Here is a 16,196-nt window from a genome sequence, read left to right on the forward strand (position 1 = left end):
AGAAAATGCATGTTCAAGGAGAACAAGGGAGTCAAGCTTCAGAAGGACCAGCTCACCACGCACAAAACACAGTAAGATCTTAGAAGGAGGGGAAATGGGGTGAGGTAGGGCAAAGGGGACAAATTTTCAGATATAAAAAGAAGTTCTGAGGATCTGATGTACAGCGTGGTGACTATAGTTGATAATACGGCACTGAGTTCCTGCAAGTTGCTGAGCGATCTTAAGCATTTTCACCTCCGCCACACAAAGTTACCTGTGTGAGGTGACGGAGGTGTCTATTGGCTGGATCTTGGTAATCATTCCACAATGCGTATGTATATCAAATCATCAGGTTGTACACTTTAAATATACACAATTATATTTATCAATTATTCCCAATTATTCTTCAATAAAATTTTTTTTAAAAGAACTTGGAAAAAGACCTGCAAAATTATCAACATTTCTGTTTCAATGATCTATCATTGTGTAACAAACTACCCCAAATTGTAGCACTTGAAAGAACATCGATTTATTATTCTCATAATTCTGTGGGTCAGGAATTCAGGCAGGGCTCAGCCGGGTGGTTCTTCTGCTCCACATGGCATCAGCAAGGGTCGCTCTGCCAGCTGGTCACTGACGCATCTGGCACCTGAATGCTCCTCCACATGCCGTCTCTCTGGTCTCTCCTCATTCAGTCACCCAGCTTGAGCTTCTGTACAGTGTGCAGCTGACCCCCAGAGCACAAAAGTGGGCACTGCTGGGCGTCCTCAGGGCTATGCCCAGAACCCTCTCCATGTTCTATTGAGTGAACGCTAAGTACAGAATGGTAAAAACAGAGAAACAAGAACAACAACAACCATACAAGCACACACACAGGAGACGAGATTATACAGCATCTGTGGGGTATATAAATGCATGGATACAAACCAAGCTGATATGGTTTCTTCTGGAAAGTGGAACAGGCACCAGGGGTGGATTGAGAGAGGGGTCAAAATGGACTTCAGCCTTGTCTATAATGTATTCACGTTTATAGGTAGATTACATAGTATTTGAAATAGCCCCCATGAACATAAACGGGCATTCATTACAATTTGCTTTTGAGATCATTGACTTCTACGTCCTTAATTTAGAGTTGAAAAGATCAAGACTCAGAGAGGGGAAGTGATTGGCCCAAGCCTACACAAGGTGGAGAGTTTGCTATAAACCCAGTGGAGTTCCTGCCCAGAGTGTCTCTACCATGTGGCATTGTCCTCCTCATGCAGAGGCCACCAAGCTATCTTCTCAGTGATAGCCAACGCCCAGGGAGACAGAGGGTCTGTGCCTTCCATGTCCTAATTCCATCTCCGATTGTCCTCCCACTGCCTGGCCAGCGTCAGGATGCAAGGAGAACACTGGAGCTGGAGGTGGGAATTAACTCGGGGGTGCTCTGTGCTCTCGACCTCCTGTGCGACCTTGGGTGAGTAGGGGACAGACTCAGTGGTCTCTCTGCTTCCTTCCAGTTCTCAGGTGCTACCTTCTGTGAACTTTGCCCGTGACCAAGTCCATACGCAACATACCCTCTGCATGACCCTGGATCTTTGCCTCCTGTTCATAATTAAGAGGAGAAACCACCAAATGAGCATGTGCATAAATATATGCAGCAATGAAGTCTTTTTTTTTTCTTTATGTGAACTATTTTGGCCTAATTCTTTTTTTACAAAAAGAATGGCTAATATTTCATGGGGAGAGATAAGATCTTGCTTTAATATGGTTAGCTTCAATTGACCTTGAACTGAATCTACAAATTTCTTAGAGGTGACCTCTTCATCGACGCTTGGTACACATTCACAAATAAATGAACTGAGAAGATTCCTATTTAGATAACTGGTCCAAGAGAGTATCTAAAATAAAGGCAGATGTCCAGGGCTCATGAAGAGAAGTCGTAGAGTCATGGAATCTTAGAATAACAGAGTGTTCGAATGAGAGAATTAGAGAATCTTAGAGATGAAGAATTCAGAGCTAGAGGGGACCCCTCACATGAAAAGAAAATGAAAGAGCTGAACGGTGCACTCTTTGGGGAAGAGGTTACGTGTTGGTCATCCCCAGCACCAAGGCTGGCGCACAGTAGCCCATTCTAAATATTTCATAACAAGGGAGTGAGGGAACAATGGAGTGTTAAGGAAGTAATAATGTAAAAGAAAGCCAGAGAGGGAATCACTCATTCAGCAAAACTTTACTGTACACCTCCTGTGTGCCAGGCCTTGCGTGACTCAGAGATGAGTTGACACAGATCCTGCCTTTAAAGTGGTTCCAATCTAGTGACAGTTACTGCTGGCTGGGGAAGATTCTGGGAAGATTTCCTTGAATTCACACCCTTTTTCCCACCCAAGCTGCTCCTGGAGGGGGCCCCATCATGTCCTGGACCTCGGACCTGCCTTTCAGAGCCTGCCACCAGGTACATAGTGGAATCTCGCTGTCACTGAGTGGGACAACTGGCTAGGCTTTACCAGCGACAATGACGGAACAGAAGAAAAAAATCAAAAGGGACTGTAGCCCAAATTCAATCATTTATGTTTTCTTTTCATATACCGTTATAGGTCTTATTTAAAATAAGAATAATGTTTTCTACTCGGTGTGTACCAGGGGGGTTTTGGTGGCGATTCTAACAGAGGTCAAAATTTAAAGTACATGGGTTCAAATAATCACCCCCCCCCCACTAAAGTTCAACTGTTGATGACTGCCATTGACCCTGGCTCTCGGTCGTCCCCGGGAGTAAGCCTGCAGACGCTGCGCAGCAGGGCTCCTGAGGGAATGTAATAGATGGCCACTGGGGAAAGACTTCTGCTGTCCAATAGTTTGGAAAACGCCAGTTCAACGTAAAGCTCTGCATATTTCTTTATTACAGGACTTCTCAGAGCATTTATCACGCTAAAGGTCACAGTGAATCTCCATAGGGAACATCCAGGATGGAGCTTTCCTCAGTGTAACTTGACCATAGCACCCCACTGGAGAAACCCTGAAGAGAAATATAACGCTGCGGATAGAAAGCAGGCACGGTGAAGATGAGGCCAACAAGCCAACACATGCACAGTGTGGCCTGGTAGGTCCCACGGAAGCTGATGCTGCCACGCTCTTTTTCACCTGTGCATCCTCTCAGTCACCATGTGGGCTTTGTGTCCAGCCCAGCTGCCCGGAACTGCTGAGGGCGATCGCCTCCCCGATCGGTTCACCCCTTCCCTAGCCCTTCCCCACCCTACGGGGGCAGAGCCTTTGGGGGGCTCACCCCCGGCTCCCCGAGCGTGAGCCAGAGTAGACGTGGCAGAAGGGAAGAGAACAGCATGATTTGGGTGCAGACTTCACGTGGTCCAGCATGGCTGGTGGAATACCAATTTCAGGAATTCGGGCTTCATCTGAAAGGCAAAGTCAGGCATCACCGCATTATGCGGTCAATTCCCCCTTTCCGTGGAGGGTCGCTTGACTCGCTCCTTCTCATCCTCTGAGTCTCTGCCCCTAGGGCGCCTCCTCAGTACGACCTCCGTACGTAAAAATCCATCCCACACTCTGCGCCTTCACCCAGCTTCTTTCTCCTCAGAGTACTCATCACTGCCTGACATTATGAGGTGGGTTTTATCCATGTCTTGTCTCTGTCCCTCGCCAGCAGGCAGGCCCCATGAGGCCTGGCACTTTGGTTTGGTCCCTGATGCACCGAGCAAGTGCCTGCACACAGTAGGCTCTCAATAAATTGTGGAATGGGTAAAGGATTTTAAGCAGAGGAGCCACGTGGCCGGAGGACTGTTAGGGTGCTATTTCTAGGTCATTCCTCATGCAGCTGTTCAAAACATTGACTTTTTATTTACAGGAAACACATTTGCAAAGGCATGATTCCATCTAAATGCTGGCATCTACGGTATGTAATGAAGAACTCAAAAAGTCAAAAGATTTCGAGGGCAGTTAGCCCAAATGTCTCAAACAAGAAGTCCAAGGGCCATCTCTAATGAAAAATAAGCTTTGTCCAGCATGTACAGCATTTTCTTTTTAATGCCTTTAGGCCACTGAGCTGCACTCCTCCACCCTCCCTTTTGTCTCATACTTGGCCCACTTCACCCATTTACGTTACCAGCCCTCAGGTCATTCATGTACGTCACTTGACCAAAACTTTTCATTTCCCATTTGAGAAAATAGAAACTCAGAGATGGGTTGAAACCTACTCAAGGTCTTACAGCTTAAGAGGAGCTCAAGTCTGGGCTACAACCTGTGTCCTAGACACCCAGCCCACTGTCCTGCCCTGACACCCTCCTGTCTTGCTCTTGACCGGACAGAATCTGGACTTGTCGTCTCTCCTGCAGGGGCTGGACTTCCCTTTCTCTTGCTAGACCACAACTGGGAAAAGTAGAGACAGCAGACTGAGTGGAACCAGGTGGACCCTGTGAGAAGAAGGACAGTAGAGCCAGGAAGAGGACTGAAACGAAATACCTTGTCCTGGCCACACTTTGGGCACCCTAGGGTAACCCACAAAACCCCCCAGGCAGGACGCTCTTCCCCAGCTCCTACAGACCTTGCGGACAGCTCCTTTGTGATGGCCGCTGTCCTGAAACATGTTCACTCTCACAGCAAACTCTTCCTAAGAAACTTCCAGCGTTCCACGGTCGGGAAACACGGGCTTTGGGTGCAGAGAGACCTGGGATGGACTCTATCCTCCACCACGGCTGACTGGGCACATCTTATAACCACTCTGAGTCTCAATTTCTTATTTTAATATAGTGAGGATAATAATAGCCCACAACCTTTTTTTTTTTGAAAGAGAAAATGAAAGAATTTGATTCAGGCGCCAGCACAGTTGATGTCACATAGAAGGAGCTTTAAAATGATGGCTACTTGTCTTAGTTGGGTTTCCCAGAGAAGCAGAACCTGAGACAAGAATTCAAGTGCACGTGATATATTTGAGAGGTGATTCTAGAAGACAACAGGGGGGAGTAGGGAAGTGAGATGATGAGGGGAAGCAGCCAATGAAGGGTGGGTTATCAAGCATGTGACCACTGCACAAGCAGAGTTCAGTTCTATGGGGAGCTCTGGAAGATGGTGCTAAATACACGCCTGAGTTATTCCCCATAAGGAGGGAGGGAGCTGGGGTATTGATCTGCCAACTTCCGTCAGTCACTACTTGAGGGTTACTTCCAAAAGATGCTAATTCTTCAGCACTTCCAGCCTGCCTTACTCGCCTCTAGGGCTGATTCCAGGCATAAGGAGAAAGTCCTGGGGCAAAGAGATGTGTGTGCTGACAGCTGGGAATCAGGCAGGTGTGCACTGAAATGGGGAGAGTGTGGACATAAGGGCAGGGCAGCAACAGCATCTGCTACTCTTCTGTTACTGCCCTCATCTAGAATAGCTAATATTTAATGAGCCCTTATTATCTCCCAGGCAACGTCATAAGTATCTGACATGTTTTCCCTTATTTAATCCTCACCACAAATCTATGAGGTAGGTCCTACTGCTATTCCAATTTTATAATTGAGACAATTGAGGCCCAAGTTTGTGTAGCTAGATTTGAACCCAGGTTAATTCCAGAACCCATGCTCTCACACTCACTAACTCTTCTGAAGGCACACACAACAACACAGCTAGTTAGTGGTGAAGTCAGATTCAAACCCCCAACCGCAGAGCTCGGTGTGTATTTGAGCTCCATCCTTGGCCACAGCCTTTCCTAGGCACACTGATCTTGTGCAAGATGCTTGAGCTCTCTGGGCCTCCATTTCTCCAGCTGTAAGATGGAGCAAGAAGCACACATACTTTATAAGGTTATTGTCAAGATGAGCAAGAAGGTAAATTCAGTTCAGCAACTGGCATACAAGGTGTGCTCAGTAAATGAGAGCTGCTATTTTTCCTCCTATGGAAACCTCACTATTCTCATCTGTAAAATAGAAAACATAAACCAATCTCAACGGATCTCTTGGTCATCAGGTGAGAAAGTGTAGGCAGCTATTACCATTTCCATAAAAATAAGAAACTGGAAGCTGAGAAAAGTTCTAAAATATTTTATGAGGATTGGGAAAGACCATAGTCCTGACTCCCTCACTTTCTGTTCTCCCTCTGTCTAAGGCAATGTCATCCATTCCCATGGCTCTAACCAACATCGACACAATTTCAGATACTGTATTTTTTCTCAGAGGTTTTTTGGTTTTTGTTTTGCAAGGGTGGGTGGTGGTGGTGTTTCTATTTCTCTGCTGATGTTTCCTTTCTTTTTATTAATTAAGAGCATATTTTCCTTTACATCATTGAGCACAGTTCTAACAACTGCCTTAAAATCCTTGTCTGTCAATTCCCATATCTGCCATATTTGAGTCAGTCTCTATTAATTATCTGTTCTAAGAATAGGTCGTATTTTCCTATTTCTTTGTGTGTCAAGTAATTTTGGACTATATCCTAAATGTTGTGATAATCATGTTGTAGAGACCCTGGATTTTGTCATTCCTCCAAAGAATGTTCATTTTCTGTTTGTTTCAGCAGGCAATTTTAACATAGTCAGGCTCATACAGACAAGTCTGTCTCTTGGGCAGCAGCTCAAATCTCACTTCAGTTCTTTTATCCTTGACTGAACTACTTGTGGTCCATTCTGCACATCCATGGTTTACTAGTCCACCAAAGATTTGAATCTAAACACAGATTGTGGCTCCCCTCTCTAGCTCTCTTCATTCTGAAATTCCACCACCACCACCACTTCACTTTCCAGTGGCTGTGACTGCCACAAACCCTGCGCTCTGGTCTTCAGATGAGGAAGATTGCAGGTTTTCCACTGGCACTTCAGCTGCCTCATGTGGTGTTCACTGTGGCCTGTCTTCAGGCTAAAATCCGTTATAAACAGGAACATCATCCCATGCCATTCCCTTCTTCCAAGTGCCTGTTCCCTTACAGAATCTGTCTGCTTTTACTCACTCTCCAGTGCCCATCTTTGTGTAGTTGTCTTCGATATCGTGTTCCATTTTACCCAAAAAAGTGCCACTCACAACTCATAATGAAGAAAACTGAAGCCTCTTCTTCTGTTTCAAAGTCATGAGTAGATATTTCTAGGCTCACTTAGTTCTCAGCCATCAAATAGCCCATTTAAAGTCATTTTTTTCCAGCCAATTAAGAAACTTTCCACATTCATTTTCTCTTATGCCCTCTTATTCATTCAATGATGGAAAAGCAGAAATTAGTTTGCAGAGTCCCAGCCCTGGCATCACACAGATGAGTACAGGAGGATGGGGTTGGAGCTGAGAGACACTAACTTCATAACTGGCCTGGTCACCTTGGATGAATGACTTTCCCTCTCTGAGTCTCAGTTTTCTCTTTGTAGAGAGTTGGATGTTCAGTTGAGCGTTATACACAATAGCAAAAGAAAAAAAATGAAAACAGCTTTAAGCAGTCTAACAACTGGTAAAAGAAATTGTCATAAAACTAGATAATAGAATATATTATGTTTGTTAAGAATGATTTTGTTGATGTTAATGACATGGGAAGTGTTCTTCATGATCGTTAATAATCTAAAATTATAATGATAAAACAAATCCAAATAGTTAAACATAGTAATAGGATCCCAGTTTTACTTAAAAGTCTGCATGACATCCCTTGAAAAAAGACTTGAAAGACGCATATGAAAACTGTTTTTAGAGGTAGCATTATAAGTAATTTCTAGTTTCTTCTCTATTTTCTAATTTTTTCTAAAATGAGTATGTGTTATGTTTATTTCAGAGGGAAAAGCTTTTAAAATATTTTTTTTAATCAAAGTGATGGGCTAACATCACCAAAATCCTTCCAGCTAGAGTATTCTGACGCATTGATTTACTCAGTAAGTATTTATTGAGCACCTGCTATATAAGAGCCCCTCTGCAGGGCACCAGGGAGAAATTAAAGGTGATTAAGATACTGTCCTTTACAGCTTACAATCCAGGAGGGAGTCAGACATATCTTATTCCTTTCTAAAACTGCAGTGCTCTGCTTACAACACAGCAGGTGCCCATTCAATGCTTGTTGAACAAATGATGAATGTGCTCGCCCAGCTCAACATCAAAGCAGAATGGGACACCTGAGACAAGGAGACAAAAGGGGTGTGCATGGGGGGCACAGAGGAGGATCTGGAAGGGAAGAAAGGCTACCAGCGGTGGGGAGCATGTAGATGGAATGCAGGAACGTGGGTGGAAGGTCCAACTTGACTGTTGCTGTGTGTTGAGCTTGGACGGGACTAGAGAGACCCACTTGTTCCCTCCACCTCAACAAGGATGCTCTTCCATGGCTCCCAAGAGTACCCAAGGCGATCAGAGGTCCCCTGGTTCCCAGAGGAGGCTGAAAAATCAGACCTCTTCCTCTATAGGTAATCATTCACATCAGCGTCCCTTACTTGCAGAAAGGAAGTTTGTCTTCTAAGTTTTATTTGCATCTCAGCGAGAGACTACTGAACAGACGGAGATGGGCCACCGTGCAGAGGATGCCCCGTCCAGGTCCAGGGACCCTCCTCTGCGTGGTGCCTCATGCGGCTTCAGGTGGCCATCCCTGGAAGGCGGGGAAGACCCACACCCCTTAATTAACCTGAGAAAAATTGGAAACAGCTGTGAATAATTAGACAATTTAAGTGCTGTGAAGGAGGAATAATTTCTGTAACCTTTGTAATAAATCTTATGCTGTCTCAGTCCCTATGCTGGACTTCAACTTTTTTTTTCCAGGGGTGAGTTAGCACATTACTCATAAAAGAAACAGTATCCCTTTTGTTTCGCCTGGGTCTGTTTAATAACAAAAGAGCCTATCGCAATTACAGGGGCAGCACGCTGACAAAGCGAGTGCCCCCCTCTGACGGGGCTCGCAAACTCCGTGGTGAGAAGGGTGGCAGGTCCCTGACCGGGCTGTCCTGTTTGGTGTGGCTTGATTTCCACTCCAAATGATCTTCACTTTCAACTGGCTCCAGATTTTGGAGACTGTGGTGGAAAAGACCGAGTACCCCAATGTGTGGACGTCCAACAAGAAGGACCTCCTGTTCGCGCAGGGTCGAAGTTCTGCAGGATTTCAGGAGTGTGTCCGTTTCATCCCACCATATTTCTCAGAGAGAGAGGGAAAAACCTCCCATAATTAAAGAGCAAGAAAGGAATAGAGGGGCCCCTAGACCAATTCCCTCATTTTGGAGAGGAGAATCAAGGCCCCCAGGGAGGAATTGATGGGGCTGAAGACACTGCTGAATTTGTAGCAGAATCAGATCTGGAATTTGACTATCTGCTTTGGATTTTACAGAGCAGTGCCCAGCTGATTAAATAATTAAATCACTTAGAGCCCCCTTAAAAGGTCCAGAGAACAGCTACATGAGCATACTATAAAGATTAAGAGTGTGAGCTTTGGAGCCAGTCCTGGGTTCCAACTCTGGCTCTGCTCCTTCCTAAATGTGATCTTAGGTAAGTCATTTCACCTCTGTAGGTCTCAGTGTACTCATCTGTGAGATGGGTATGAAATAGCTTCTAAGGTCTGTCATAAGGATGGATGACATAATGCATATTAAAATCTCATTAAAATCTCACACTGGTGCCCATGCAACTGAGCATGGCTGGGGAAAGGCACCCAAATGGGCTATCCTTGAGCTCTTGACCCAACCCTCAGGCCATCTCTCTGGGCCACCCAGCAATCTTTTTCTATTTATCTGGATCATTCCTTTCCTAGAAGATCATTCTATGCTTCCTCTCTCCTCCAACTGCCAATACCCTCTCTTCCGTGCTTGCTCTCAGCTGATGACCTCGCATTCATTTTATTTTGCTAAAACAAAGCTGAAGCAATCAGAAGAGAACTTTAAAATGGCGCTCCATGAAATTGACCAACCTGCTTATATCCATAGACTCTGCTTTTCCTCCTGTTAAAAAGATGATGCCCTCACTCCGATCTAAGCCATTTCATCCCCTTGGGCTGGATCAAAGTTCAGAGAAGCTAAGTAATTTGCCCAAGATGAACAGTTAGCAAATGGAGCTAAAATTTTAATGCTGAACCTATTAGAAGGTAAGCAGAGAGCTTGGCCTATGGCACATACTCAATAAATGTCTGCAATGAATAAATGAATGAATGAACGAGCAATCTAGGCATCTCAATGGACTTTCCACAGCACCAGTGACTCACCGACTGTAGCTCCCATCTCTCCCTCCCCATCATCCCAAGAGCAGAGGTCTCGGGGATTTGTCAGGAGACACGAGAATTGCCTATTACAGGTGTATGTCAGGAGGCAGGAGAATTAGATGTCACAGGTGTATGTCGGGAGGTGGGAGAATGGAGACTCTTATGTAAAGCCACTAGCAGAAAAAACGGCAAGGGAGCGTGCCACATATCCATGGCCCTGGTAGGAAAAAAACATCCACCTTCTAGAATTTGGTAACCCAAGCTGAACTTTATGTTCCTCATAACAGGAGCATTTGAAACTGCCACATTAACATAAAAACTAATCCAGGACGAGTGAAACTTGCAAAGGCCAGTCTGTAGAGATGATTTACAATCCAAGGTGCATAGGATTCCCACAGGAAACAGTTCCCAAGAGAAATGAGGTCGCAATCAGAAAATTACAAACCACATGAAGAAATGAATCACTTTAGGGTAAACAAGAGAGTTAGCAACCCAAGAACCAAAGAGTGGAATAATCTGAGTGACTATTTAAAAATATTGCACTGTATCATAATGACAGAAATGGTCCAATCTGGGTTCATTTTCCCAGAGAGGAATCAATAGGATTAGAGGCCCAACCAGCCACAGACCATCAGATCTAGAAAAAACACTTATTCCGCTGTTTTCACCACTTCAGTCATTAGCATGCAATTTTTGCAACATCCACAAAGAACTTCTATTTATCTACTTTTTTCTTTAAATTGCCTCCCTTTAAATTTTCCCATTAATTTAATTTAAAGGGAAATCAAAATGATGCAGAATACTTACAAATTCATGGGCTTGATGTGCTAGTTATGTTGTTTTATTAAACGTTAAATAACTATATAATTATTATAATTTTAAAAATATTTGTCCATGTACTAAAAATATCTCACACACCACCAGTGGCGCATCACCTAAGCTTTTGAAAATGCTGGCCTAGGGCCACGTCTCTCATTTCAAAGGTGGGAAGTAAAACTTTGCCAGAGGTCAAAGGGCAAGTTCAGGACAGAGCCAGAGCGAGAACCCAGGTATCGGCCTCCTAGTTGAGAAATAGAGTCCTGTGTTCTGCAGCATGTCTCCGCCATTAACATTATTTTCCTACCTAACTTTCAAATCTCTTTGCAAAAGTCAGGCATTCTTTATGCATTTTCCAAAATACTATATATAAATGGCCTTAAAAGGGGTGGGCAGCCTGGTGGCATAGTGGTTAAGTTCATGCACTCTGCTTCGGCAGCCTAGGGTTCGCAGGTTTGGATCCCAGGCATGGACATAGCACTGCTTGTGAAGCGTCCCACGTACAAAATAGAGGAAGATTGGCACAGGTGTTAGCTCAGTGACAATCTTCCTCAAGCAAAAAGAAGAAGATTGGCAATGGATGTTAGCTCAGGGCCAATCTTCCTCACCAAAAAAAACATAGGGAGGGGAGTTTACTTCCACCAGGCTTTATTACATCTCTGTAAATTAAACCCATATTCATGTATGTTAATGAGATGGGAGGTGAGCAACCATCCTTCTCATCCAGTGGAGAAGCAAGTCCGCATGGAATGCATTAAAGGAATAATACTGCTAACGTCACAGTTAGTTAAGGAGCTCAAAAGGCTTCATCGATGTGAAGTCATTCATAACACTTTGAAAGAAACTAAATTAAAGGAAGAGAGATTTCCTTTACCACCAAAATATTCCTAATCTGTGGGTGAGTTGGAGCCTGCCTCCTCTGAACCACTGCAGAGCAAAAGAGATGTGTAGAGCTTTTTAAAATTAAGCTGCAACTGCAATCAACCTTCAGTTATCTCTGGGAACAAAATTTCCAGCCCCATCCTCACACTTCAACTCCATCTCTCAACTCCCACTACTGCTTAATCGACGAACTTTCCAAATGAAACATCTCCAGGCAGGTATTCAAGCTCCACGGAGCATCGTTCAAGGCTCCTCTCAGTTAGATCTCACAGACTTTCTGGGCCAACCGCCCACCACTCTCTCCGCCACACACACACACACACACACACACACACACACACACACAGGACTTACACGTCTGCTTGCATGAGTGATGGAGGTGCCAGCTGCTGTAACAAATAAGTCCCCAAAGTTCAGTGGCCGGGCACAATGGAAGTGTACTCCTCTCTTCTTTGGCAGCTCGGTGTCAGCGCTTCAGTTTGTGAGCAGTTCTCCTCCATGTGGCAATCCGGGTACTTTCCATCTTGTGGCTCTGTCACCCCTGGGAACACTGGATCCTCCACAACCAGCCATCAGACAGAGGAAAGTTCAAGGACATGGCCTTCCCCCTTCTTAATCATGTCAGCCCAGGGGTGGCAAACGTCACTTGTGCTCACATTCCACTGGCAAGAACAGTCATTTGACACCCTCCCGAGGGAAGGAAGGCCGGGACGTGCGGTCGTTGGGTAGGCTATCCCCTTTGCCGTTTCTCCTGCTGCACGTTCTCCACCTCTTGAACTCCTTTTCATCCTTCAAGGCCCTAGTCATCCCTCCAATACCACCTCTTCTGCAAAGCCGTCACTGATGTCCCAGGAGGAATGAACCCATCTCTCTTTCTCATTTCCATAGCATTCTGGACATCTGAGCCCCCAAGAACCAGGTCTGTGCTTTACTTAACTTTGTGTCACCAGTAGCACCCAGCACTGCTCCTAACACAGAACAGTAGGCATTCAATATACGTGTATTGAATTAAACCGATATATGCTCACAAAATTCATTAATAAGCATTTAATGAGTTATTACTATGCTCCCAGAACTGCATAAAGAGCAAAGGAGGTCCCAAATAAATATGAAAATTGTCTTTAGTTCTAGGAGTTAAAATTTTAAGCAAAATGCATAGCGAACCTGGGCAAAATTCAGTAGCATGTTGGAACACCTTAAAAATCCTTCCAAAGTCAAATAGAAATAAACGGAAGATTATCCACATTTCTCCCCTTTCTCCACACCCCCGCTCTCCTCCTTAGCAAAGATAAGCAAGCATTGCTTACATAACTAAATGACATGAGGAGAAGAGATGAGAAGGAAGGGAGTCGGGAAGGAAAACTGTGTTGAATTCAGGTTAGCCAAAAAAATTTTCTTTTTACTTTTTATTTTGAGTTAATTTTTGACTTACAGAAAAGTTACAAAAACAGTACAGAGAGTGTTTGTATGCTCAGCTTCCCCTAAAATTACCGCAATTATTAAAACCCAGAAAGTTAACATTGGCACAATCCACTCAACTAAAATAAGGACTTTATTCAAATTTCATCAGTTTCCCCACTACGTCCTTTTTCTGTTCCAGGATCCTGACCAGCATCCCACATTCCAGTTGGTTGTTATTTCTCTTGAGTCTCCTGCAGCCTCGAACAGCCTTTCCTCGTCTTTCATGACCTTGACACTTTCGAAGAATATTGATGTGTAACTTTGTCAAATGGATTTGGTAAAATTGACAGAGATGATGTTCTAGAAGGACAGGAAGTTGAATCCATGGGGCAAAGCTCACAGGCATGGAAAACGACACGTCTCCACTTTCGAAGTTCAGCTCTCAGACACAGGGATCTCCGTGGGTCTCCTCACCACCCCCCACTAACACTGAAGCCTCGCCTGACCCGCCTCCAACCTCGCGGTGGACAGAAGTCCGCTAAGTGGGAGCGCTGTGAACACATTCTCCAAAAGTGGTGCCTTTGTAACGACTTTTAAGATGCTATGTTGGGATGATGATTGTTAAGACGATAATAAAAAGATCGCAGAGGAGGCCGTGTGAATGTGAGACCCTGAGACACACACGGCAGGCCATCAACAGGGTCGTCCTCTGATGTGCTGTTTCCCTGAAACCGGAAGTACAGACTCATCCCCTTGTGTCGCCACCAGGACCGCACCCCATCCCCCGACAAGGCTCACTCCTTTGATTAGAACCTGCTTCATTTCCGGCTGTAGACGCCACACTCTCTCTTTTCTCCCCGTCTCCATCAACACATTCCAGGGGATGAAGGGACTGAGGACAGCCCCACACCCAGACCCCGGCCCCAGGGGCAGTGTTGTCAGTACCACACGTCACAGGCCAGTGGTCCAGCATGTGGGACCAGGGCCAGGCCTGCCTGGATCAGAACTCTGTCTACTGAGAAGAGTTTCTGAACTGCAGGGATCCACAGTTTCCTCATCTGTACGACGGGATAATAGTAAAGCTTTGTTATTTACTTGCAATGCAATCAAATAAGACCCTAAATGTAAAGCATTGGACCAGAGCCCAACACACCTGAGGCAGGTTATGCCTGGAAGACCAGCCCAGGTGTTCCCTTCCCCTCTTCTTTCTCATTTGTACAAAAGGATGCGTTTTCTGGCCCCGCCACCAGCAAACCAGACACAAAGGTCTGGAGACCCCTGGCCAGCACGCTGTCTGAAGAATCTCTGAGGCAACATCTTCGTGGTGGGGTGGACTTTCCCTCCTGGAGACTAGAAGCGTCAAGGGGACACGAGTCGGGGGGGAGTGGGTATCTTCTGCTGCACAGGGTCAGGGGGCAAAGGAAAGGGGCTTGAAGGACACCCTCCCTTCCCCCACTGTCACCCCCTGAAGGGAGAACAGCACGCTGACCAAGGTGGACAGACATGACCAGTGGGCGCTGTCCCTCTGAGCTGGAGGCAATGGGGACAGATGCTACCTATTGTTATCATCAACAGCCTGTCATCCCCCTGCGGAGACCAAGTGAGAATTTGGAGACACTGAAAACTGCAAAAACATCTGGAGAGGTGCAGAAGGGCAGTTACGCGGCGTGCCCCAGAAGAGCGGGTCTCCACCAGCATCCCCAGAGGGTTTGTTAAGACACAGACTGCCGAGTTTCTGACCCAGCAGGTCCTGGGGCTCGAGAACCTGTATTTCTAACAAGCTACCTGGATGCTGATGCTGCTGGTGCAGGGACCAAGCCTTGAGAACCAGAGCCTGGAAAGATCCCTTTAAATCGGTGGGTTTTGCCTGCATGTTAAAACTGTTGGGGGGCTGGCCCCGTGGCCGAGTGGTTAAGTTCGCGCGCTCTGCTGTAGGCGGCCCAGTGTTTCGTTGGTTCGAATCCTGGGCGCGGACATGGCACTGCTCATCAAACCACGCTGAGGCAGCGTCCCACATGCCACAACTAGAAGAACCCACAACGAAGAATACACAACTATGTACCAGGGGGCTTTGGGGAGAAAAAGGAAAAAATAAAATCTTTAAAAAAAAAAAAAAACTGTTGGGGAGCCTTTAAAAAACACCCATGCCTGGACCCCAGCCCCAAAGAGTCTGATTTTTAAAATCTGCATTTAAAAAATCTCCACAGATGATTCTAATGTGCCTGGAAGGGTTGAGAACTGCTGTGTTAAAGATAAGCAACATATGTCTCCTGCATTTTCTTTGCCTGAAGATATTTACTCCAAACCCCTTTTTCTTCCTCAGATTCCACAAATAACTCTGTTCTACAGCATTTTGGAGTTGGTGGTAGGCTTTTTCCACGATCCCTAGAACCTAAGGAAGTGTTGATTTCATTGGAATAACACCAATTCCGACTCTCTGAGGATAGGCGTGTCCAGGTCAACAGTGGGCATAACCGTGGAAGTGTGACACCCAGAGCTGCGGGCTGTGCTGGAGCTGGGAACCGGGGTGGCTGTGCTGGAGTCGGGGGACCATCGAGGCTCCTCACGTGGGAAGCTGGACTGGGCCCGAGCCCTCATCTGGAGATGAGGTGGTGAAATTCCAGAAGTGACCCTCTCAATGTCATGCAGCAGATTTGGGGGCAGCAAACACAGGGCTCGGACTCGGTGGCCCAGTGTTAGCTTCCCAGGGCTGCTGGAACATGTCACCACAGAGCTGGCATCTTAAAACAGCAGACATTTCTTCTTTCTCAGTTCTGGAGGCCAGAAGTTCAAAATCAAGGGGTCAGTGGAGCCACACTCCCCGTAGTTGCTAGGAAAGAGCCTTCCTTACTTCTTCCAACCTCCGGGGGCTCCAGGTGCCCTTTGGCTTGTGGCCACATCACTCCCATCTCTGCCTCAGTGGTCACACGGCCTTCCCTCTGTCTGTGTCTGTGTCTGCTCCTCCTCTGTCTGTTACAAGGCCAGAGACTGGATGTAGGGCCCTCCAGGGCAATCCAGGA

This window comes from Equus quagga, chromosome 20 (assembly GCF_021613505.1).
Source record: "Equus quagga isolate Etosha38 chromosome 20, UCLA_HA_Equagga_1.0, whole genome shotgun sequence".
NCBI classification, from domain to species: Eukaryota; Metazoa; Chordata; class Mammalia; order Perissodactyla; family Equidae; genus Equus; species Equus quagga.